The sequence below is a fragment of the Petaurus breviceps genome, unplaced genomic scaffold (assembly GCF_028583685.1).
Source record: "Petaurus breviceps papuanus isolate PSGF00001 unplaced genomic scaffold, PetGlider_PUasm1.0 140, whole genome shotgun sequence".
Taxonomy (NCBI): domain Eukaryota; kingdom Metazoa; phylum Chordata; class Mammalia; order Diprotodontia; family Petauridae; genus Petaurus; species Petaurus breviceps.
Window position 1 is genome coordinate 1,240,386 of NW_027185698.1, and position 23,545 is coordinate 1,263,930.

General features: G+C 37.9%; 1 protein-coding gene across 2 annotated transcripts in view; it reads right to left on the bottom strand.

Annotated features, from left to right (window-relative positions):
- The window catches only part of KLHL5 (kelch like family member 5), a 149,741-nt gene extending 126,516 nt beyond the window's left edge, over positions 1 to 23,225 (bottom strand). Inside the window, exon 1 of one of the 2 annotated variants that reach the window (XM_069068427.1) lies at positions 23,010 to 23,225. The gene's annotated coding sequence lies outside the window, so the exon portion shown is untranslated. Of the gene's footprint in view, positions 1 to 22,801; positions 22,844 to 23,009 lie in introns of those variants that run through there. The other variant, XM_069068428.1, reaches the window with a different exon arrangement.
- Positions 23,226 to 23,545: the final 320 nt, after the last annotated feature.

A 23,545-nucleotide genomic window follows, 5' to 3' on the forward strand; every position in this document is an offset into this window, starting at 1 on the left:
TTTTTTTTTTTTTTTGCCTTTTGGAGGGCAATTGGGGTTAAGTAACTTGCCCAAGGTTACATGGCTAGTTTTTTTCTGTGGGTATTAAGTGTCAGAGGCCGGAACCAAACTCGGGTCCTCCTGACTCCGGGGCTGGCGCTTTATGCACTGTGCCACCTAGCCGCCCCTCTTTTTTTCTTATTTTTTTCTCCTCTTTCTTTTTTTTTGAAGGGGGGTAGCCAAGGCAATTGGGGTTAAGTGACTTGCCCAAGGTCACACAGCTAGTAAATATCAAGTGTCTGAGGACACATTTGAAGTCTGAGTCCTTCTGACTCCAGGGCCGGTGTTCTATTCACTGCACCACCTAGTGGCCCCTATTTTTTCTTTTTTAAAAAACAAGTCTTTATTGATGTTGTTTGTTTATAACATCACCATAGTTTTCCCCAGCTTCCTGGAATCTGGCTCTCTCAATGACTTCAGTAAAAATAAATTTTCCACAAGATCTACATAAATACCTAAAAAAAAAATTAAGCAAGAGATAAAAAATGAAATAAAAGCTCTAAAGGAAAGGACTAAAAGGGAGAATAGTAAACCTTACCCAAGAAATGAGCTCCTTGAATGTCAGAGAAAACCAAAAAGAAATCAATGACTACATGACCTATCAAGAATTATTAGAAGAAAATAAAAAGATTGAAAAATAGAAGAAAATACAAAACATTTGATTACCAAAACAACTGGAAAATAGGTCAAAGAAAGATCACTGAAGAATCACCAGACTCCCTAAAAATATGACCAAAAAAAACCCTCTAAATACCAGGTTGTGCTAGTAGCAGCTCAAACTGGCTCACTGCTTAGGAGTACTGATTGTTAAATTTTCAGTGTGAGAATGTATAACTCAGAATTCAGCAAACATGACAAATCATGGCTTGGTTTACTGTTTTGCTGATTTCTAGACTTTAAAAAGTAATAAAGAAAATGTTAATAATGCAGATTAAACACAATGTGTTATGTATACATCCCACCACCACCCCAGAACCAGTTGTTAAACAATTACTGGCAAACCACTGCCTGGACACTATTTCAGTAAATCATAAGTGAAAACCGTGTAGATTTGTTAAAATCACAATGCAAATTATAGAAAGACTTCAGAAATCATATCCTGAAAGAAACACCAAAAGGAAAAATCCCAGGAATATCATAGACAAAATTCTGAGCTCCCACCAAAGAAAAAAATACAAGTACCCAGGAAGAAGGAGTGTAAGTACCAACAATTCATGATCAGGATCACGACTACAAATAAGAGAAGACCTTGGAATACAATACTCCAAAAAGCAAATGAAATAGGGGTATAACCAAGAATAATTTACTCTGCAGTAAAACTGAACATAATCTTTTTTTTTGAAGGGCAATTGGGGTTAAGTGACTTGCCCAAGGTCACATGGCTAGTTTTTGTGTTAAGTGTCTGAGGCCAGATTTGAACTCAGGTCCTCCTAACTCCAGGGCCAGTGCTCTATTCACTGCGCCACCTAGCCACTCCAAAACTGAATATAATATTACAGGAGAAATGATGGAATAAAGGACTTTCAAGCATTATGAAGAAAAGACCAAAGCTGAATAGGAATTGTGAAATTCAAAATACAAGTGTCAAGAGAAACTTAGAAAGTTAAGTTTATTTGAGCAAATGAAAAGAGCTCTATGATGATGTAGTGCTAAGATTATAAAAGGGGGAGAAGAAACAAGTATCCCCTTTCAAACTTTAATGTTTTTAAAGGGTATTGAAGGAATTATTAAATAAGTAAAACAGTGGTCCTAGAGTTAATTGGGTTCTGTTCTAAGGGTTTGAAGGGGGCAAAGAGAAAGCAGGATAAAAGAAATAGGCTACTGCAGGAAGGAAAAGAGCAAATTTTTATTTTTCATAATTGAAATGGGTGAAACAAGAATACCAACACAGAAGAAGGGGTAAAGGGAACAGGCACCAAATAAATCTCACTTTTATCTGAAACAAAGGAGGGTTGAACATGAACACACACACATTTTAGTGTAGAAATAAACCAAATTCAACATCAAAATAAACAGGGATGGTGAGGATGTTATGGGTTAACCAAAGGAGATAATACTGGGAAGGGAATATTACAAGCAAAACAACCTTCCTGATCCTGAAAGGATGAATTTAAAAGGGATGTGGGAAGAGAAAAGACAAGAATTTGACTTTGGGGAAGAGATGAACAAACTGTGAAACGTAATGGAATACTATTATGCCATAATAAATGATGAAAGAGACACTTTCAAAGAATCCTGGGTAACATGATCAGATATAGAGAGAAACGAGCAGAACCAAAAGAACAAGGACAATAATATTGTAAAGAAAACAACTTTGAAAGATAAGTACTCTGACCAATACAATGACCATCTGTGTCTTCAGAGGACCTGTGATTGAAGCATGTTTCCTTCCTCCTGACAGAGAGGTGATCAACAAAAGGTGTAAAAAGATATATATATATATATATATATATATATATATATTTAAATATAGCCATTATATGATTCATTGTACTAGTCTATGCTTATGTGTTACAATGGTTTTCTTCTTTCTCTCTTTTTAAACATAGGGTTCTTGTGGGGAGGAGAGGTTTAGAAAAGTAATGCCAAAAAAGAAAGGCTCTAACATTTTTCAAAATGCATAGGAAAACAGAAAGAAGCACTGACAAGACAGTTTTGAAAAAAACATGCAGAGTTTGTTTTTTAAGGGCTATAAAATGGAAACAGTTTCCCATGGAATCCTCTTTATGAAAACACTCTTTTTGGGGGGATGTTAAAAGTTCAAAATAGTTTTTTTTTAAAAAAGCTTCCAGGGTGACTAGGTGGTACATTGAATAGAGCACCAGCCCTGCAGTCAGGAGGACCTGAGTTCAAATGCGGCCTCAGGAACCTGCCACTTACTAGCTGTGTGACCTTGGGCAAGTTACTTAACCCCAATTGTCCTGCTTACTCCCCTCCAAAAAGCAAAAAAAAAAAAAAAAAGGCTCCCAATTATCCTCTTGCTACAGAATAGTATATTACTATTCAATCAAACAATAAATATTTCTTCAGTGACTGTAACATATAAAGTACTAAGTTATGTGCCATGGGGGTGGGGATGCGGTTGGGTGGGTTATGAAAAAAATATAAAACATCATCACTACCTTCAAGGAGATTACAAATTATTCAGATAAGGGTTATAGGACTCAGAGGAGGAAGAAATCTCTCAGTTGAAAAGGTCAAGGAAGGAAGTATGGATGAGCTGAAATTTGAACTGGGTCTTTAAATATATGCAGAATTCAAATGGGAAAATGTGAAGGAGTAAAGCATTTCAGGCAGGGTGACCATTTTGAGTAAGGTATTAAAGTAGAAAAGCTAGAGTATTTGTGGAAAAGTGAGGTGAATATTATAGAATTTGAAAGTGTCTCTTTCATCATTTATTATGGCATATAGAATTTGGGGAAGTTTAATCTGTTAACAGTATACTAAATCTAAAAGTTATAACTGGAGAGGGAGAGAGAGAGATGGGAGAGTGGAGAAGAGAAACACAATGACTGGATGATTTTATGAATATCGTTAACTTCTTGAGGTGATAATCACGTAGGGAAACTACCATGTTCTTTCACAAAAAGGGTTGGTGCCAATGATATCAGTGTACATGCTGGGTGGACTAGTGGTTGAACCCAGTTTTTATCATGTTAATGTATAGTATGTATGTATTTTTGAAGCTCAATATTACTAATTAACCATGAGAAAATAACTTCTAGGTCTGTTGCTAATTTGTTTCTACTTTATTAGTAATTGTGATCTATTTATATAATTATAGTATGCTACAGTTTCACTAACACATATTTTTTCTTGATTTGGTTTAATTACATCTGTATAGCTTCATTTCAGCCTCACCAGATCTTATCTAATCATCATAATCAAATATTTGGTATTAGATCAGCAATAACTTGCTCAAATCGTAAATTCTGTGAATGCTCCATCTATTCTCTCTATCATTTTTCATCACTGTTAAGAGAATGATTGTCTTTATTATCATTTAACATTTATTCAAGACGCAAAAAGTATTAGGCTCCACAACAGCCAAATAAGAATCTTATTCTTAAGGTTATTATTGGCATAAAAGATAGGATAAATATGACTGGTAACAGAGAAACAGAATGAACAAAAAACGCTTTACATCACATTTGGCTTTATTCTAAATGACATATAATTGTGGCGATTCATTTTTTTCTCTGTCCCCATAAAGAACCATCAAAACACTTAATTTCTAGTGTTATCACTTTTTTAATAAACAATTTTAGTATAATTTTCCCTGTGCATATTGAAGATCCTACTAGTAAATTTTGCTAATCTGATTAACAAATTTTATGTTATTTTCTAGCCTATGCCAAAATCTACAATAACACTTCATTTACTGTCACATTTCCAGCAAGCTAATCATGCTGAATACAGGTATAAACACAGAAATAAGTGTTTTCAAAAGTCCTTTTGGCAGTAAGGAAAACATTTGTCATAATATGCATGTACTTTTCTCCACAGGAGTGAAGCATAGCTAACCTTGGGTTAGAATCAACTGGCTTTGTATTATCTTTAAAACATATCAGTGATTTGGCAAATTTATTTATCTAGTTTTTCATGCTGACTTTCGAATGTTTCTAAGTTACAGACAGTAGTATAGATGTAGTGAAGGGACGGCAATAAAAAGTGACAGCTTGACAATGAGTAGGCAGAAGAAATAGCAACCAGTAAAGTATAAACAACTAGGGCTGCTTAGTGCAAAACCCACTAGTCATTTAAGGGTATTACAACATAATTCCACAATAATATAATTTTTTATAACTGTAACATTAAGTCATCATGAAAAAGTTAAATTATGATCATTATACTCTGCTTACTAAAGTAGATATATAATTTTAGATATTTTTATTAAAACTTAAAAATGTTAAGCTCAGTATTTAAAGTTTATGTAAACTTTAGCTTTCTAAAAAGTTTACTCATCAAAACACTTTCATGTTGAATAATGTTAAATAAACAATATTGATAAGTAATATTAAGTGAAAAAGAAAAAATTTTAAATGAAAGCAAAAACCACATAAAACAAAGGCTGCAATTTAAAACCCTTTTTCTGTTTCTGACTTTATTGCATCCATTGCATGATTTAATACTTTAACTTTCCTTAAGAATTTTAAGGGGTGGCTAGGTGGCACAGTGAATACAGCATTGGCCCTGGAGTCAGGAGGACCTGAGTTCAAATCTGATCTCAGACACTTGACACACTTACTAGCTGTGTGACCTTGGGCAAGTCACTTAATCCCAACTGTCTTGCCTTCCCCCCTCCAAAAAAATACATAAGAATTTTTAAAGTGTGATACCAATTAGAGATTGGTATTCACCTCCTTAGAGAAACTCCAAATTGAGGTGAATGATATGAGCAAACTAGGACAACTCCTAAAACCATAAATACTTTGGTTTGAGAACTGCCCGAGAGGTAAACCCCAAAAGAAGATAAGACCCCACAACAAGTCCAGGTAAGCCTTGGAGAAAAAAAATGTCTTGGCTACAGAACTTCAGAAATATGTGAATAAATGAAAAGTTGGGAGGAAAGGATAGTAAGGAAAATTGAAACCTTAGAAAAGATGGTAGAAAACCTCATTAAAGAACTGAATGCCCTCAAAATCAGAATGAACCAGATAGAAAATGACTAAACACTACATATTAGTTTAATTGAAAGAGAGTATGTAAGAATGAATTGTTTACATGTTTGTAATGGGAATGTAAATTTTAAAAATCTTCCCTGCCCCTAGGCTAAAGTGCACCTGGAGCCTGGGGTGGGAGGCTTGTTTTTCAGTTGATACTTTTTGATTGGTCAGTGGGTCCAAAAGGTTGTTACATTCTCTGAGCCAGGAGAAGGCTATATAAGCCCTGATGTGAGGCTTTGTTTTGGGGCTCACTTTGGAGAAGTGTTCTGTGATTTGATACGGATTCTGGGAAGCTGTTGTCCAAAGCCCTCCCGGCTTTGAAAAACCCAGATGTTGAAACCCAGATGGTGATTTGGTATGGATGTAATGGCTGGACAGTTTGGAAAGCTGTCTACTTGATCTGTTTCTGTCTTGATAATTCTGCCTGTATACTTTGAAGTTAGGGGTGCTGACCTTTTTCCCTTGAACAAGGTAAACGACATATGTTTGACTGATTAAAGTAAGCTTGTTAACCCATTTTGAGTTGCTTTCCTTTATCAAAGCAGATCCAAGAACCTGTGTTAGCAGACACCCTGGGGATGCTGGGGTGCTTGCTGCTACAATGTTATGGGGTGGTAAGGAGGGATGTGAAACATCTAGACTAAGAAGCCAGGGATTGAAGCAGAATGTGGAGCCTTGCTCCAGTCACTCCAACTGGAATAGAAAGGCATACACCCTACAGAGGGGACAGGCCAAACAGTGTTTACCTAACCTATCCAAGAGTGACAGAGGGAATTGGCCTGAGTACAAAGAATTGAGAACTGGAGACTATAAATGAGAAAAGAGGTGGTGGTGGGGAACCAACAAACACAATTAAGAAATATTATGGGTTAAGAGAAGTCCAGGAGGTAAATCCAAAAGAAGAGAATAACCCCCTAAAACTGTAAGCACAATCTTAGAGGGAAAAAATGGCAGGGCCACAGAAACTACAAGATTGGCTGAAAGAAATGAAGTGAGAAGAGGAAAAATATCAATGAAATTGGAGTTCTGGAGGGAAAAAAATGTAAAGAGAATAACTTAGAACAGAAGGTAGAAAATTTTATAAGTAGCAGACTCCCTGAAGAATTGGGCAAAAAGAATTCAATTACTCCATGAGACAACAAGAAACATTAGAACAAAGTCAGAAGGTTGAAAAAATAAAAGATAATATAAGGTATGATTATCAAAAAAACAACTGACCTGGCAAACTAGTTATGGAGAAGTAACTAAAACATCAGGATCCTTGATTTCAAAATCATAAATGAAAACTGCTCAGACCTACTAGAATCAGAGGACAAAAAGAAAAAGAGGTACACCAATCTCCTCCTGAGAGAAACCCCAAATTGAGCAATCTCAAATCTCACAGCCAAAATTTAGAGTAAGTTAGTTTATGTCAAATATGTAGTCAAGTAGTTTAGCAAAGAGCCAGCAAAGAAAAAATTAAAGTCAGGATTACACAAGACTAGACTGCATATAGCTTTAAAAGGAAAGAAAATCATGGAATATAAGATGCAAAAAAGCTAAAAATACTTATAATCCCAAAAAATTAACCTGAAAAACTGAGCATAATCCTAGTTGGGAAGGAAATGTCCTTACTAAAAGCCTTTTAAGCATTTCTGATGAAAAGGCCAGAGCTGAATCAAAACTTTGAAATGTGAAAACATTAGTCAAGGGAAAACTAGAAAGGAAATCACATTTGAGTAAATGGAAGGAGACAAATGATGATAAATTGCTTACATTCTTAATAGGGGGAGAAAAGGTAAATATCTCTTCATAATCCTACAGTATCAAAGGGTCACGGGGGAGTTAAATAAGACAAATATGGAGGCTGGGTTGGTTTTCTTCTGCTCTGTTAGTTCTAAAAGGACTATGAGGAAGAAAATGAAGAAAACTTCATTGAACTATGAAAAAAAAAGAAAAATGAGGAGGGAAAGGAATAAATTAGAGAAGAAATTAAGAAGGGAAAAGAAATGACTATTTCTCTCAAATGGAATGCAAAAAAAGAGTATATGTAGATATAGAAGGGGATATGGGACAGGTATCACATGAGCCTCATTTTTATATGAACTGGACAAATGAAATTTAAACCATGTGTACACTGACTTTGGTGTAGGAATACATTTTATGCAACAGGCAAAAAGGCAAAGACATTTTGTACTGGGTGTCTACTAGACATCTTAAATTCAGTATGTCCACAACTGAACTCATTATCTTTCCCCCTAAATCCTCCCCTTGACCCTAGCTTCCCTATTACGGTACCGAGGGCATTACCATCCTTTAAGTCCCTCAGTCTCACAATCTAGAAGAAGTCATCCTCCAGTCCTCACTATTTCTCACCCCACCCTACATATCCAAGCTGTGCCAAGGCCTGTTGATTTTATTTTTTTCCCAATATTTCTCAAATATGCCTCCTTCTCTCATCTGACACTGTTACCACTCTGGTGCAAGCCCTCGTCATCTCACAGCTAGACTACTACAATAGTTTCCTGGTGGGGTTTCCTGATTCAGGTCTCGCCCCCACTCCAATTCATCCTCCATTCAGCCACTAAAGTGATTTTCTTAAAGTACAGGTCTGATCATGTCATGTACGCACCTCTCCCCACCCCCACCATATACATGTATATATATATATATACACACACATACACACATACTTACATCCACACACACACTCTGTCTCCATTTCTCTCTCCCCTCCAGTGGCTACCTATTGCCTTTAGAATCAAAGAAAAATTTTTCTGTTTGGCATTCAAAGCCCTTCATAATCTAGCCCCCTACCTTTCCAGTCTTCTTACCACTTACTCCCCAACACATACTCTTAGATCTAATGACACTGGCCTCCATGAACAAACACTCCATCTTTCATCTTTGGGCATTTTATCTGGCTGTCCTCTCTGCCTCCTCTATTCCACCTACTGACCTTCCTGGATTCCTTTAAGACTCAAGTAAAATCCTATTTTATACTTGAAGCCTTCCCCAACCCATCTTAATTCTACTACCTTCCCTCCATTAATTATTTCCTATTTTTCCTGTATCTAGCTTGCTTTGTATATATTTGTTTTCATGTTGTCTCCCCTATTAAACTGTAATCTACTTGAGGGAAGGGACTTTTTGTCTCTTTTTGTATCCCTAGCACTTAGTACAGTGCCTGGCACATTTAATAAATATTCATTGATTAAGACAGGAAAGAATTGTCAGCAAAACAAACTTTAACTCTAAAGGAGGGTCATAAAGTAGGATTAAAAAGAGATAAAAGTGTTAAAAAAAAAAGACATCAGGGAGAAAGCCATATGAGTATGAGTATAAAGAAATTATTTCAATTATAGATTATGCATTGACTAAATTCCTCCCTTTTCTCCACCCCATTAATTATAAGGAGAAGAGAAAAGAGAAGAAAAAGCACAAGAGGTTATAGCAGAGGGAAATAATCACAACAGTGAATGGGAAAAGGATGAACTCAATCATAAATAGGAAGAAGGAAGCAGAATGAATTAGAAAACATAATCCAGGGGATAGCTAGGTGGCACAGTGAATAGAGCACCGGCCCTGGAATCACAAGGACCTGAGTTCAAATCCGGCCTCAGACACTCAACACAAAAATTAGCTGTGTGACCTTGGGCAAGTCACTTAACCCCAATTGCCCTCCAAAAAGCAAAAAAAGAAAAGAAAACATAATCCAACAATATATTGTCTATAAGAAGTAGATTTTAAAACAAAGAACTACAAAGAGTTAAAATGAGATCATTTGCTCGTGGTTGGGACAAGCCAATATTATAGAACTGTAGTTCAGGAGAGAAATTAAGACTAGATACATAGATACACTAGATACTCTGGAAGTTATCTGTTATAGATATGAAGAGAGTGTAGAACAAAGCCTGAAGAAATATCCACACTAATGGAACAGAAGGTATAAGATCATCCATCAAAGAAGACTAAAGAAGTGGTCAGATAGGTAGAACAATTATTGGCAAGTAATGCCATTAAAGTCAAAGAGAAGTATCTAGCTGATGCAAATCAGCTGGCATTACCAACACTTATCTATCCTTATTCCAATAATACACTCAAAATATGCAAAAATATTTACTTAAAGGATTCTTGAAAGTAAAATTAATTCAAAATTACTTTCTCCTTAAATTATGGTATTGTGGAAAGGGTATCAAATCAGAAGTCTGGAGACCCAAGTTCCTATTCCTAGTCTGATTACAACTGGCTATATAACCTCAGGAAAGGTACAACTTCTATGGGCCTAATTTTGCTTAGAAACCACTCATAGTTCAAAAATTCTTTGATGTGGAGTCATGAATAGGATAAAATAACAAACTTGATAACTAAGTCTTCAACTGATAAAGTCAGTTCTTCACATTTTGAAAATTCTGCTTTCACTTTAAACATCATTTTAAAAGACTCATTGAAGCAGTTCTATTTTAGTCATTTTCCTATAATACCTCATTGAGTACTTCCTTGAAGCAAAAACAAAACAAAACAAAAACAAAAAAGCAAAACAACCTCATGTGACATTGTACGAAAAATTCTATACTATTATACTATTCTATACAATATTCTATACCTCTCTAATAACATGAGTAAAATATGTTTCATCATCTGTTCTCTGGGACCAAAATTGGTTCATTAAACTTGGGTTCAGCTGACTTTTAGTATTATGTGACATTCACTATATTTTTTTTTTTAATTTTTAAATGTTTATTTTTAAAAAGTTATCCATTAAATTTTAACCACAGTGCTTAAATGATATTATAGTTCAGAATAAACATGAATGTTACATTTTCTCACAATTGCCCAGGATAGCTATCTTCTCCTTATGAACTAAAAATCTCACCTGTAATAATGGATGATACTTTCATTTTTAGAGGTGACATAATGCAGAGAAATAATTCAGAGAAAAATGAAGTGTTCCTTCACTTTTTTTCTTAGAAAACATGCCCATGTCAATGGAAAATCAGAAAACAAAGGAGCAAAAAATTCATTTCTGCCCTCTGAGTTATCTACTTCTCCTCCCTCTTCTAGTGTTTGTATTCCTGCATTGTCTATACTTTTCTTAAAATGTAAAGTTCATCAGAATTACAGAAGCCAATTAGGGGTAGGGGTGGGAAAAGACACAAATGATAATAATAATAACCTCCTCAAAGTAAAATCCATTGTTCACACCATGAGGAGTGGGAGGACAATGGCAAAGTAGGGGAATACCAACTAGGATGATGATTGTACAGCAGAGACTTCATGTGTACTGAAACCATTATGGCAGCATGAAGACCTGGGAAGAACACTGAAATGCTAATGAACTGGATTCTGACAAGACCATTAATTATGTTAGCACTCCACTTTTTATAATACCTGAGTCCAAGAAAGAAACAGGGCAGCACAAGGTTATAGGCTAGCCCTATTAGAAACCTCCATAATGATCAGCATGACACAGGAGATGGAGGAATAAGCAGTACCACTTTATGTTCTGGCATCACAATCAATCAATTAACAAACATGCATTTAAAAATCACCTACACTAGAGCAAATCATAAATACTAATACTCTACCTGCTAGAAATGAAATGCTTCAGTGCTAGTACTTAAAAGGGGAAAACCCACAGGTACAACCGAAATAGATTGAAGACATGAGTATTTTCATTTTGTGTCAATATTATATCATAACAAACTTGGCAAATCTCACATTATATCTGACTTTTGATCAAAGGTATCTTTAACTCTAAGTCACCCTGAAGACCAATCATGAAAAGCATGAAAGGATGATCATGAAAAAATAACTTCATCCCTAAATTAGACAAAATAAGAAATGAAACTAAACTACCAAAACTTAAAATATTCACTTAACACAAAATTGAGAAATTACACCTAATAAGAGAAAGTTATTTTATTCACCTATGTAATAATTTGTAGAAAAAGAAACATGAAACAATAATAGCAGGTAGTGGCTTGTCCCTGGACCATTACTATTGAAATCCCATTGAAAAAATGACGAGAAGAATGAGATTATAGTTATAATGACAATGATAACATTCTCATCATCCGAGTAAATAAAACTCTACTTACAACGTCTGTAACTAACAGATCAGAGACATATTTCATTACATTGACTTCATTCTTACAGGCATAATATTATATTTCTTAAAATGTCTTAAGATTTAGATATCATTTGCTTTCTACTCTCTGAACCATTTGGTTAGAGTAGTGGTGTGATGTATGGGAAAGAGTGATAAATTTGGATTCAGCCAAGACCAGGGTTTAAATACTACTTCTGTTGCATACTAGCCCTGTGACTTCGGATAAGTCTCTTGGAATCAGTTTTCTAAGAGTAAAAATTTACAGAGCAGATGCTGACCTCCATTGGTAACAGAATTGGTACTTAATTGGGAGTTCCCTACAAGTCTGGTACAGAAATAAAGGCAATGATAATAAAGGCTGACACTTATACAGCACTTTAAAGATTACAAAACACCTTATAGACATTGTCCCATTTGATCTTCACAAAAATGAAGTCTTGTTCTGAGCTGGGCCTGATTCAGGCCAGTCTCCTGATGGTATAGTTTCAATATCAGAACAAAATAAGATATCTGTAAGTCATTCAACAGTTAACCAAAAGAGATTTTACTTAGCCATAACAGGAGGATATTCAACAAGAATAGGCACTGAGAAGACCTTGAGTTGATTCATCTGAGTAAAGCTGTCTTACTTAGGGTACCCATTGTGCCCTAGCAACCAAGAATCAGAATACCCCTGGAGTTCCTAATGTCTGCTTTGTCGTTAGGTGACTGTACTGTCTTAAAAAAAAAAAAAACATTTGTGGGAGTCAAGATGGAGGAGTAGAAACGACTTTGGCAGGGATCTGGCTTTCACCTCCTCCAATTCATGTAAAAGGTGACTCTAGACAAACTTTGGAGCTACAGAACCCACAAAATGACACAGACAAGCTAACCTCCCACTGAGGACAGACCGGCAGGCTGGCAGCAAGTGGCCAGCACAGCGCTCTCTGGGAGCCGACCCCAATCCTGCTGGAGGTCTTAGCCCCAGGGCAGCCTGACCAGCACTGGCTGGAGGGATTTCAGATCACCAGCAGCTGTGGTAGTTTCCAGAATTATCAACCCATAGATGCCAAGGACAAAGTGAGAGGTCAGGGCAGTGTGGACTTTGGGAACTTGGAATTCAGAGTGCCTCTGCTTTTACCCTTGGGGTGAGAAGTGGCTGAGGTACAGAAGCCTTGCAGCCTCCATCAGCCTTCACTTCAGCTCCTGGCCTGCAGAGTGTAGGGGGACCAAGCGACCAGTCTGAGGGGTAATTGCTCTTGCTTTAACCTGCTTGGATCTGGATTGTGGTCCAGGGTGGAGATCCTGGGGGGTGTGACCAGCTTGCCAGAGCATGTGGAGGCTTCAGAGAGGGCACCCAACTAATACCTTCGGCAGCTGAGAAAACCCCAGCATTTGGGATGAAGCTCCCCTGTCTGGTGGCAGAGTCCTACTGTAGCAAAAAGCTCAAAAGTCAAGTAACTGAGTGACAACACGAACAGGCAAAGGAAGAAAACCAAGCAGAGAAATCCAATTTTACACTCCTATTTTGGGGACAAAAAGGATTAAAGCATGGAACAGGAGGAAGACAGTAAAGTCAGAACTCCTGCACCAAAAGCTTCCAAGAAAAATATGAGCTGGTCACAGGCCATAGAGGAGCTTAAAAGGGATTTTGAAAACCAAATAAGAGAAGTGGGGGAAAAATTGGGAAGAGAAATGAGAATGATGCAAGAAAATCATGAAATAAGAGTCAACCTGACTGAAGAAAATAACACCTTAAAAAACAGACTAACTCAAATGGCAAGAGGCTCAAAAAGACAATGAGGAGAAGAATGCTTTAAAAAGCTGAATTTGCCAGATGGAAAAAGAATCTCAAAAACTCACTGAAGAGAATCATTCCTTCAGAATTAGACTGGAGCAAATGGAAGCTAGTGACTTTATGAGAAATCAAGATACTATTAAACAGATCCAAACAAATGAAAAAATAGAAGGCAATGTGAAATATCTCATTGGAAAAACCACTGACCTGGAAAATAGATCCAGGAGAAATAATTTAAAAATTACTGGGCTACCTGAACGTCATGATCAAAAAAAGAACCTAGAAATCATCCTTCAAGAAATTCTCAAAAAAAATTGTCCTGATGTTTTGGAACCAGAGGTCAAAATGGAGGCTGAAAGAATCCACTGATCACCTCCTGAAAAAGATCCCAAAAAGAAAACTCCCAGGAATATTATAGCCAGGTTCCAGAATTCCCAGATCAAGGAGAAAATATTACAAGCAGCCAGGAAGAAGCAATTTGAGTGTTGTGGAAACACAATCAGGATAACCCAGGATCTGGCAGCTTCTACACTGAGGGATCGAAGGGCTTGGAATATGATATTCTGGAGGGCAAAGGAGCTGGGATTAAAACCAATAATCACTTACCCAGAACTGAGTATCATGTTTCAGGGGAAAATATGGTCATTCAGTGGAATAGAGGACTTTCAAGCATTCTTGATGAAAAAACCAGAGTTGAATAGAATATTTGACATTCAGATACAAGAAGCATGAGAAGGCAAACAGGGAAAAGAAATCATAAGGAACTTATCAAAGTCTAACTATTTACATTCCTACATGGAAAAACAATAATTGTAACTTATGGAACTTTTCTCAGTATGAGAATAACTGAAGGGAATAGAAACGTGTGTTTGTGTGTGTATATATGTATATATATATATATGTCTATATAGGAGGGTATATGGGTATATGAATACATATGTGAATGTGTGTATATATGTGTACAGGTATACATAAACAAGAGGGCACAGGACCAGTTTAATGGGAAGGGATGATACTTAAAAGGTGAAACTAAGAGGTGAGAGAGGAATTGAGAGGAGATAGGGAGAGACAGATTGGGGTAAACTGTCTCTTATAGAAGAGGTAAGGGAAAATGGTTACAATGGAGGGGAAGAACAGGAAGTCAAAAGAGAATGGGTCAACCCTATTCTCATTGAATTTGGCTTAGGGAGGCAATGACATACACACTAAATAGGGTATCTCTCACCCTACAGGAGAGTAGGGGGGAAGGGGATGAGAGGGAGGATGATGGAAGGGCAGACAGGTTGGGTGGCAGTGGGGGAGGGAAGGTGGAAGCTCCCACCTTTGAAAAAGGACAGGATCAAAGTAGAGAATAGAACAAGTGGAAGGTGGGATAAGAGGGAGGGAAATATAGTCAGTCTTTTACAATATGTCTATTATGGGAACGTTTTGCATAGCTACACATGTACAACCTATATTGAATTGCTTATCTTCCCAGTAAGAGTGACAAAGGAGGAAAGGAATGAATCTGGAATTCAAAGTTTTAAAATCAATGTTTAAAATACACACACACACACACATACATACTATTATCAATATTATTTTTCATGTAACTGGGAAATAAGATATACAGGCACTGGGGCATAGAGATCCACCATGCCCTACTGGAAAGTAGGAGGGGATATGGGAGAAGATATGGGAGAGAGCAGATTGGAGGAGGGGATATCCCGTGGGATCGCTATTTTGGGGTGGTGGGTAGAGGAAAAACGGGGAGAAAATTTGTAACTCAAAATCTTGTGGAAATGAATGATGTAAACTAGAAGTTGATAAAGCATTTGATTAAAAAAAAAGAACCCATTCGTATCAGCCATGAATTTAGATTATCTAAATTCTACTGCCTTTACCTCATTGCTGAGGGTGAAAGTCCCCTGATACATATAGATAGTTAGAGCTCTGTTCTGTCATTCAATAAGAGGATAATTAGAAAGTCCTTTAAATAAGATATTCCAGGCAGAATCAGTGCCCAATTATTGATTTCTGAGGAAAATGACCTTCTATCTAAGCACAAAATTAGCCCTAATTATCTATATGTACCTTGATGGTATCTCCTCTAGTCTTTTAGTACTTTTGGTCTGTACCTGATGTCACTCATGAAATGTAGCACCAGACCTGCATATCACTGTGGGAATATCTGGAACCATCCAACATTTAGTAGGAATGAAAGACAACAAGACAATGATGGATATTAACAAGGATCCAGAGGCCCCAATTTTCCAAGTGGCACACTTGGATATTGTTGCAGATTTATTTAAGGTAGTTCTTAAAATGACTGAGATCTTGAAGGAGAAATGATGAAACCTCTAAAGATAATGTTTTAAGATGAGAAATTACCCCAAATCATAGAATTCATCAACACTGCAGATGTCACATGGAAAGCTTTGACAAATGATTACAGGCAATTTTTTTTATTATTCTAAAAGGTGTCAGAATGTCTGTGATGGGAAGATTTTTTATTTTCCTAGGTTAACTCTTGGTTCCAAACATCATCATTTTTTAATGTTTTCTAATTCTATAATAAAACCAATAATAAAGTACTGACAATCTTTAAAAAAAAAAAACCCAACAAGTGTTCTTAACAGGAAAAACAAACAAACCACAACAGACTCATGTGCTTGACAAAGTGATTATGACCTGGTGTTTTGGTGATAGCAGTGCTTTTTCTATGACAAAGAACCAATGTTAAGGGATAGCAGAATATGAATTGAGTTCCAAAACCTTAGAGAAAAGGATAGCTGAAGATAATAAACAGTATAATTACTTCTAAGTCATCAAGGAATAATGAAGTTTATAAAAAGTTTGGTGTGAGACCCAATTCAGCCAGATCAACCCAAGAACATTTAAAGATAAAACTTGAACAAGAATAGAAAAGAGAGTGGGGCAGTCAGGTAGCACGGTGAATAAGAGCACCGGCTCCAGTGTCGGGATGACCTGGGGATCAAATCCGGGGTCAGACACTTAGCACCCACCCAGAAACACCTGGCCGTGTAACCTTGAGCAAGTTACTTAACCCCAATTGCTTAGGGGCGGCCAGGTGGCTCAGTGAGTAAGAGCACTGGCTTGGTGTCCAGATGACCTGGGGATCAAATCTGGGCTCAGATACTTAGCACCACACCCAGAAATAACTGGCCGTGTAACCTTGAGCAAGTTACTTAACCCTGATTGCTTAAAAAAAAAATAGAAAAGAGAGAGAAAACTGAATTTACATTGATAACATCAGTATATTTGTACTCAAGTATTTTGTGTGTGTGTGTGTGCGTGCACGCATGGGCACATACCTGAAGAAGTAGAAATTGTGGTGCTAAAAAAGACTAAAAGATAGGAAGAATAGTTAGAACAAATCCATGTTAGAGGTGACATAACTTTGAAAGCATCAAGGGATCAAGTCTAAAGATACCTGAAAAAAAAGAGAATATACCAAATTTGAAAAAATTTTGAAGTAGTATTAGTACCTCCAAAAGACAACTGGGACATAAATAATTACTGACCCACATGTCTACTTTCTCACTTCTCCAAAAATTTTCATGAGAATGGGTTTACACACAAATCTAGGGTATCTATGAAGCAAACATGGGAAGAGAAAAGGCAGCTTTTTTGCAAATGATTATAACAGACTACATCCTCAGTGTTACACAACTGAAGAAAGCTATACAAGATAACAAACTCCCATCATATTTATTGTTTATTGATCATAAAGAAAAAAATTGGCTCAATACAGTAAAGTACAGGTTTAAAGGCTCTCCTCTAAGAAAGTATCTCCTTTGCACAATATTGGTGCTATCCTTGATTCCTCACTCTTCCTCAAACAACCCACCTAATCAGCTGCAAAATCTCAGTCATTTCTACTTTCCCATGTCTTACATCAGCTCTTTATCAACACAGCTACCACCCTAGTTTGGGCTCTCATCAGCTCTTACACAGACTACTTCAGTAGGCTAAGTGGCTTCTCTGCCTCATCTTTCTCCTGTCCAGTCCATCTTGCATACAGCTTCTAAAATGATTTTACTGAAGTATACATTACACCATGGATATCAAGTCCAAATAGAAATTGGGCCACTAAACCATATAGGATTCCTGTGGGGCCAGGTTGACTTAGAAAATTACAATAAACATTATCTATGTGTTATTGTGTTCTTACTTATATTGTTAAGTATTTCCCAAGTATAATTTAATATATCAGCAATAGTGAATGTTGTGGGCCACATGGAGCCTATGGCCTGTGAGAGGGAGAAGAGTAGGAAGGAAGGGTACACCTGATACCTCTGGGTTAGAGGATGTCACTCCCTTACATAAGAAATTTCAATGATTCTATTATCTCTAGGAACAAGTTCTCTTTTAAAGCTCTTCAATATATGACTAAGATTTATCGTTCCAACTTTATTCTACCTTACTCCCCTCCTTTCATTCCACAGGTCCAGCCAGACTGTCCATTGTGCTGTTTCTCACACTCCATCTTCCATCTCTACACCTTTCACTGGCTATTCTCCACAACTGGAATGAATTCTCTCTTTACCTCTGCCTCTTAGAAATCCTTTGTTTCCTTCCAAATTCTGCTCAAGGACTTTTTTCAACATGAAATCTTTCCTGATTCCCCCCCAGCAATCAGTGCCTACTATATGAAAAAGTTACTTTTTGCATTTGTCTATGCTGTACATATTTATTGTGTACCTGTCATCTCTCCCAATGGAAAATAAGTTTCTTGAAGGCTGTTTCATTTCTGATTTTTGTTCCACAGTGCCTCAAACAGAGTAGGCACTTAAAAATACTTGGAGATTGATTTACAAGTTGCAACAGATTGAATGACAGAGATAATACTGTTCAACAATCATCTTATCAGTATCATATAAGACATACAACAAGGAGCTATATGCTTTCCAAATATATTTCTCACAGTTATGGTGATTAGCTAGAACAGAGTATACATGTAAGAGCAGTCCTATAGATGTGCCTGCTTGCAAATGACACTGAAGTTATTTCATCAATCCCCAGAATACTCCAAAATCTCCTTAATAAAACCCACAACCACTTAAGAGTTCAGTCTGAACAATCTGAAGCTGGGCATGGAGGTTTATGCCTATAATCCCTGCTACTTGGTGGATAGTTTGAGTTTAGAACTGCAGTGGGGCTAAAGATAATAAAGTGGTCATCCTTGGGAGTTACAGGCTGCCAAGCTGCCTAAGGAGGAATGAACTGGCCCAGGTGAGGATGGAAGGAAAAAAAGAATGAAAGGAAGGAAGAAAAGAATGAAAGGAAGGAGGGAGGGTATGAACAGTCTATATATGCAACTGGATGATCAATGGGAAATATATCTTGAACAGGCACTACAGATTGGCAATGAGCTAGACCCCTGAAATAAATAGAACAAAGAGGGAGCTGGACTGCATTTGGGAAACTATGCTTTCAATGATCCCAAGCTGCTCACTAATACAAAAACATTAAAAAAAAAAAAACCACTCATAGTTTTCTGGGGATGCCATATGGTTATGAATTGGGGAACAACACAATTTCAAAACAATAAAAACTGTGGGTATCCAAAGGGTAATGAAGAGACATGGAATAACTGTAAATAGGTGCAGCATAATGACAACAAAAACTTGTTCACTAGAAGTGGAATAAAAAAATATATGATTTGTAAAGAACTAAGTTTGGTCATAAAGCAAGAGCAAAGGATAACAGATAGAAAGCCTGAATGAATTTTGTACTGGCAACCACAGAATGTTAGAAACCTAGAAAAATAAGTCTTTACCATGTTGAGATGAACCCCTATGGAACATTTATGGGTAAATGTGGGGAAAAGTCACAATGGAGGAGGTGTAGATAGATAAATTACAATCTACACTGTTGGCAAAAGTATTCATATCAGTTAAATCACAGATTCACTGAAGTATTTGAAGGTATTTCATAAAATAAATAAACTTAAAAAAAAGTGAAAGGTGAAAGAGCTCCTTTAAAGTTAATGCTTGAAAGCAATCATGCAGGTAATTCTTTTGTGGGCTTATTTATTCAATGGTTGAAAAGAGAAGGATTGCCATACTTGCTTGGTACTAGCTTAAAATTGTTCCTTTACCACTTTTTATCTCCACTGCTTAGTACAATGCCTGGCACATAGGTGGCACTTAATAAATGTTTATTGACTGTCCCCAAGTATGTCTGCAAAAGCTTTAGCTAAGGTGTGGCTAGGTGGCAAAGTGAATAGAGCACTGGTCCTGGAGTCAGGAGGACCTGAGTTCAAATGGGACAGGACACTTAACATTTATTAGCAGTGTGACCTCGGGCAAGTCACTTAACCCCAATTGCCCTGCCTTCCTCCCTCCAAAAAGCAAAAAAAAAAAGCTTTAGCTAAGATGTTACCATTTTAGTGATATCTTGAACTTGCAGATGTCAATTACAAAACATCTTTAATGTTGAAATTCCCCCTGTAGTAAATATATTCCCTACTCCTGGTAAGTGTGACTCTTCAAGAATCCCTCCTAAAGGACTCCTCTATCAGAGTCTCCTCCTTCTCCTCTGTAAGCTCTTCTTAATGTAAAAAAGCAATCTGGAATATTTAAAAGGGTTTGTTTTTTTTTTTTTCAGAATATAACACAAATTCTGATGTTTGATTCAACAGTCATTGTTTGTATTGCTATGATGTAGGCATAAAGAGGGAAAAAATGACAGTTCTTGCTTTCAAAGAGTTCAAAATCTACTGTGTACATACAAAGAATACAAATAAATACATACAAATAAATATGTTAGACTATAAGTACATGAGACAAATAGTATTCTGGGAAATTTGAGGAGGGAATGATCACTTCTAGTTAGAGAGATCAGGAAAGTCTTCACAGAGACTATCTGAACTATCTTGAAATATTTCAATAGCATGTATGTGTGTATGTATATGTATAAATACATATATAATATAGATACATATATGTAGGGGTATTATTAAGAGTAGGAAGGGTCAATTTATAGATGCAGGATTTTGTATATACAAATACACTGAGGTGGAGAGGCATGCCAAGATTAGTGAACAATGAGGTGATCTAGTTTGGCTACAACATACAGTTTGTGAAAGAAAGTACCACAAAATAAAGATGGGCAGGAAGACTGAACCAGTTTGTGCCAGCAGTCATTCATGTGTAGTGGTGATATAGAAAGCTACAAGAGTTGATACCACCAGGACAGAGTATAGAGAAAAAGACTAAGGACAAAGTCTTAGGGAGACAATTACAAATTACTTTTTTAAAAAAAAGTATTTAAAGTAATAATTGAAAAATATGTAAATCAGTTATACCAATGTTTCTTTCAAGTGTGACTTTAGCAGGGAAGTAGGGAGGAAGTGCAGAGGAGAAAACTGAGTAAGCTGTCAAAGGAATCTAGACACTAACCTCCCCTCTCTGTATCCACTAAAATAGGCTTTAGTTTCAAAGAGTTAGGGGTGGTGGTGATTTTTTTAAGGAGAGAAAAGTTAAGGGGTTCAGGAGAATGGGGAGACTAAGAGGTTGATACTTGAAAACCAATGATATGAAACTTTTTATATATATATATATATATATATATATGTGTGTGTGTGTGTGTGTGTGTGTGGATATAGACATAGATAAAGTTCTGGAAGTTTTCTGGTTAGTAACCATGTCCAGTTTTAAATTAAAAAAAAAAAGCCAATCGGCAACAGTATACATATAAACACATTAAGCTGTTTTTTCCTCCACTTTTAAAAATACATTGTTAATGTTCCCTAAAAACATACAACCTAATTGTATCACTTTGTCTACTGGAAGTATATCTCAAACAAAAATGAAATTCATCTGATCAAAAGTATTTCACATAATTAGAGTTTTCTAAATCACTTCACCCAATTAATGTGAATTTCAAAAACATGGTTTTTGCTCTTATCCTTAGCAAAGATCTATACAAGAAATAAAGGAAATACTGTTGTTTGCCCAATCCCTTAAATCTAATACTGCAAAAACAAAACCTAATTAATTTAGTCTCCACTGATGCATTTGTGCTGCCATGGGATTGGTGAAATCTGTTTAGCAAACCCTTTTCCCATCAGGGGGGTAGGGATGGGGCAAAGGGAAATCAAAAGGATGAAGTGTTTAATTAACTTAAAACAATATTTCAAAGTACTTTTTTACATACAAAATTGATATGCTAATTACAAATTGTTCAGATATTCATTAAAGCAGTCCTGTTAGCCACTACTAGTCAAGGTGCTAGCCTAACTCTGAAAGTAATATGTGAACTTTACTTATTAAATGAATTTTGACTTTCATTATTTTAGAGTACTTGTCCCCAAGTCCAGTTTCACTGTATTTAAAATATAAAAAACAAATCTTACATTTATAAAGAATTTTATCCAATAGGTGCCTAGAAACAAGAACTAATAATGTATTTGATTTTCTCCCAGAATAACTGAGAACAAAGTTATTCATCTGCTTAACAAAAAGTACCTAGCAGCTGCATGAAATAAAAATAGCAGTAGTGCAATTACAGCTAACTACTTCCCTTTATATTTTTCACTCCAAAATTATGTATTGAAAATTTTCTAAATACATTTCAAGTGTGCTGTAAGATACAAGGTACCTTAGAAAATAACCTTTTTGGGAGGGGAAGGAAATTGTTAAAAAGAAAAATGTTTAAAACTACTAAAAAGAAAAAAAGACATCCCATCTGTGCACAGGTGTCAGATTTTTTTTTTTTAACACAGTGCCTAGGTGTATAGGAGATGCTTAATAATTTTAGTTGCCTTGTGGAACGTGAAGAAACTGGGAAAGGGTTGCAGCTTTTTAAGAAGATATTTGTAAGGGCTGGGGGGAAGAGCCGGCAGCCCCCCTTCACCTTCAGTCCGGCAGCTGCCCGCGAGCGCTCACCGTATTCAACTTTGAGTAACTTGAGTGGACTTTCCAGAGCCCCAGCCCGCCCAGGGCAGGAGGATGCTTTGGACACTGGCTTTCTCCTCCCAGCAGGAGGTTTGCGTGACGATCTGGGGAGCCCCTGGCCCGGGAGGGGGGCGCGCGGAGAGAAGCTTAAGGGGTCTCCCGCCCGGTCCGCCCACGTGGAGTCCTTTCCCCGCAGCGAGCGCCCCCGCCTCGCCCCCTCCCGCCCGCCCCCGGGTCCGAATCTCTGGAGGGATGGAAGCTAAAGGCGTCCCGGATGCAGCTGCTGCAGCTGCTGCTGCCCCCGACGGGAGGCTGTCACACTTACCCCAAGTCCTGCTCCCGAGGCAGCAGGGGGACTGAAGAGGAGGGGGGCGGGGGAGGAGGAGCAGGGGGGGAGGGGGGTCAAGGAGGGAGAGGAGGAGGAGGGGAGAAGAGGAAGAGAGGAGGAGGAGGGGGAGGAGGAAGGAGAGGAGGGGGAGGAGTTAGGCAAGGGGATGCTGTTCCACCTCTCCTCAGGGCCCCCCCACACACACCTGGCCCGGGAGGGGAGGGTCCGGGGGCTGACTCCTCGACAACTCCTTCCTCTCCAGGAAGCCTAAGCCCCCGGGATGGGGGACAGTGGCGCCACCGCGGCACCCCCTCCCTCTCCTTTTCAGGCGGACCTCGCGGAGACCAGGGAGGGAACGCTATCAGCGGCCCAGAGGAGGGAGGGGGAGGGGCGAGGAATTCGGTCCCAGCAGAATGGGCCCCTCCCCACCCCCCCACCCCCGCCTGGCCCCTCCCTTATCCCGTCCCGGCCCCTCCCCCCTAGCCATGGCGCTCCGGTGGGGCGGGGCTGAGGGCTAGGCGCGAGGCCGGTTGTAGAGCGCGCGGGCGGCGTTCTGTTTACCCGTCAGGCCAACCGCCAGCGAAGGCGGTTTGCGGTGGCCTGGCAGAGGGGTGGGGGGAGTAGAGTTACAGGGGAGGGCGGAGGAGGGGACGTCACGCTCGAGGCCCCGCCCCTCTTGAACTAGCGCCCGTTTCTCCCCTCCCCCAAATCCATTTGGGTATTCCTAAGGGGGAGGGGCCG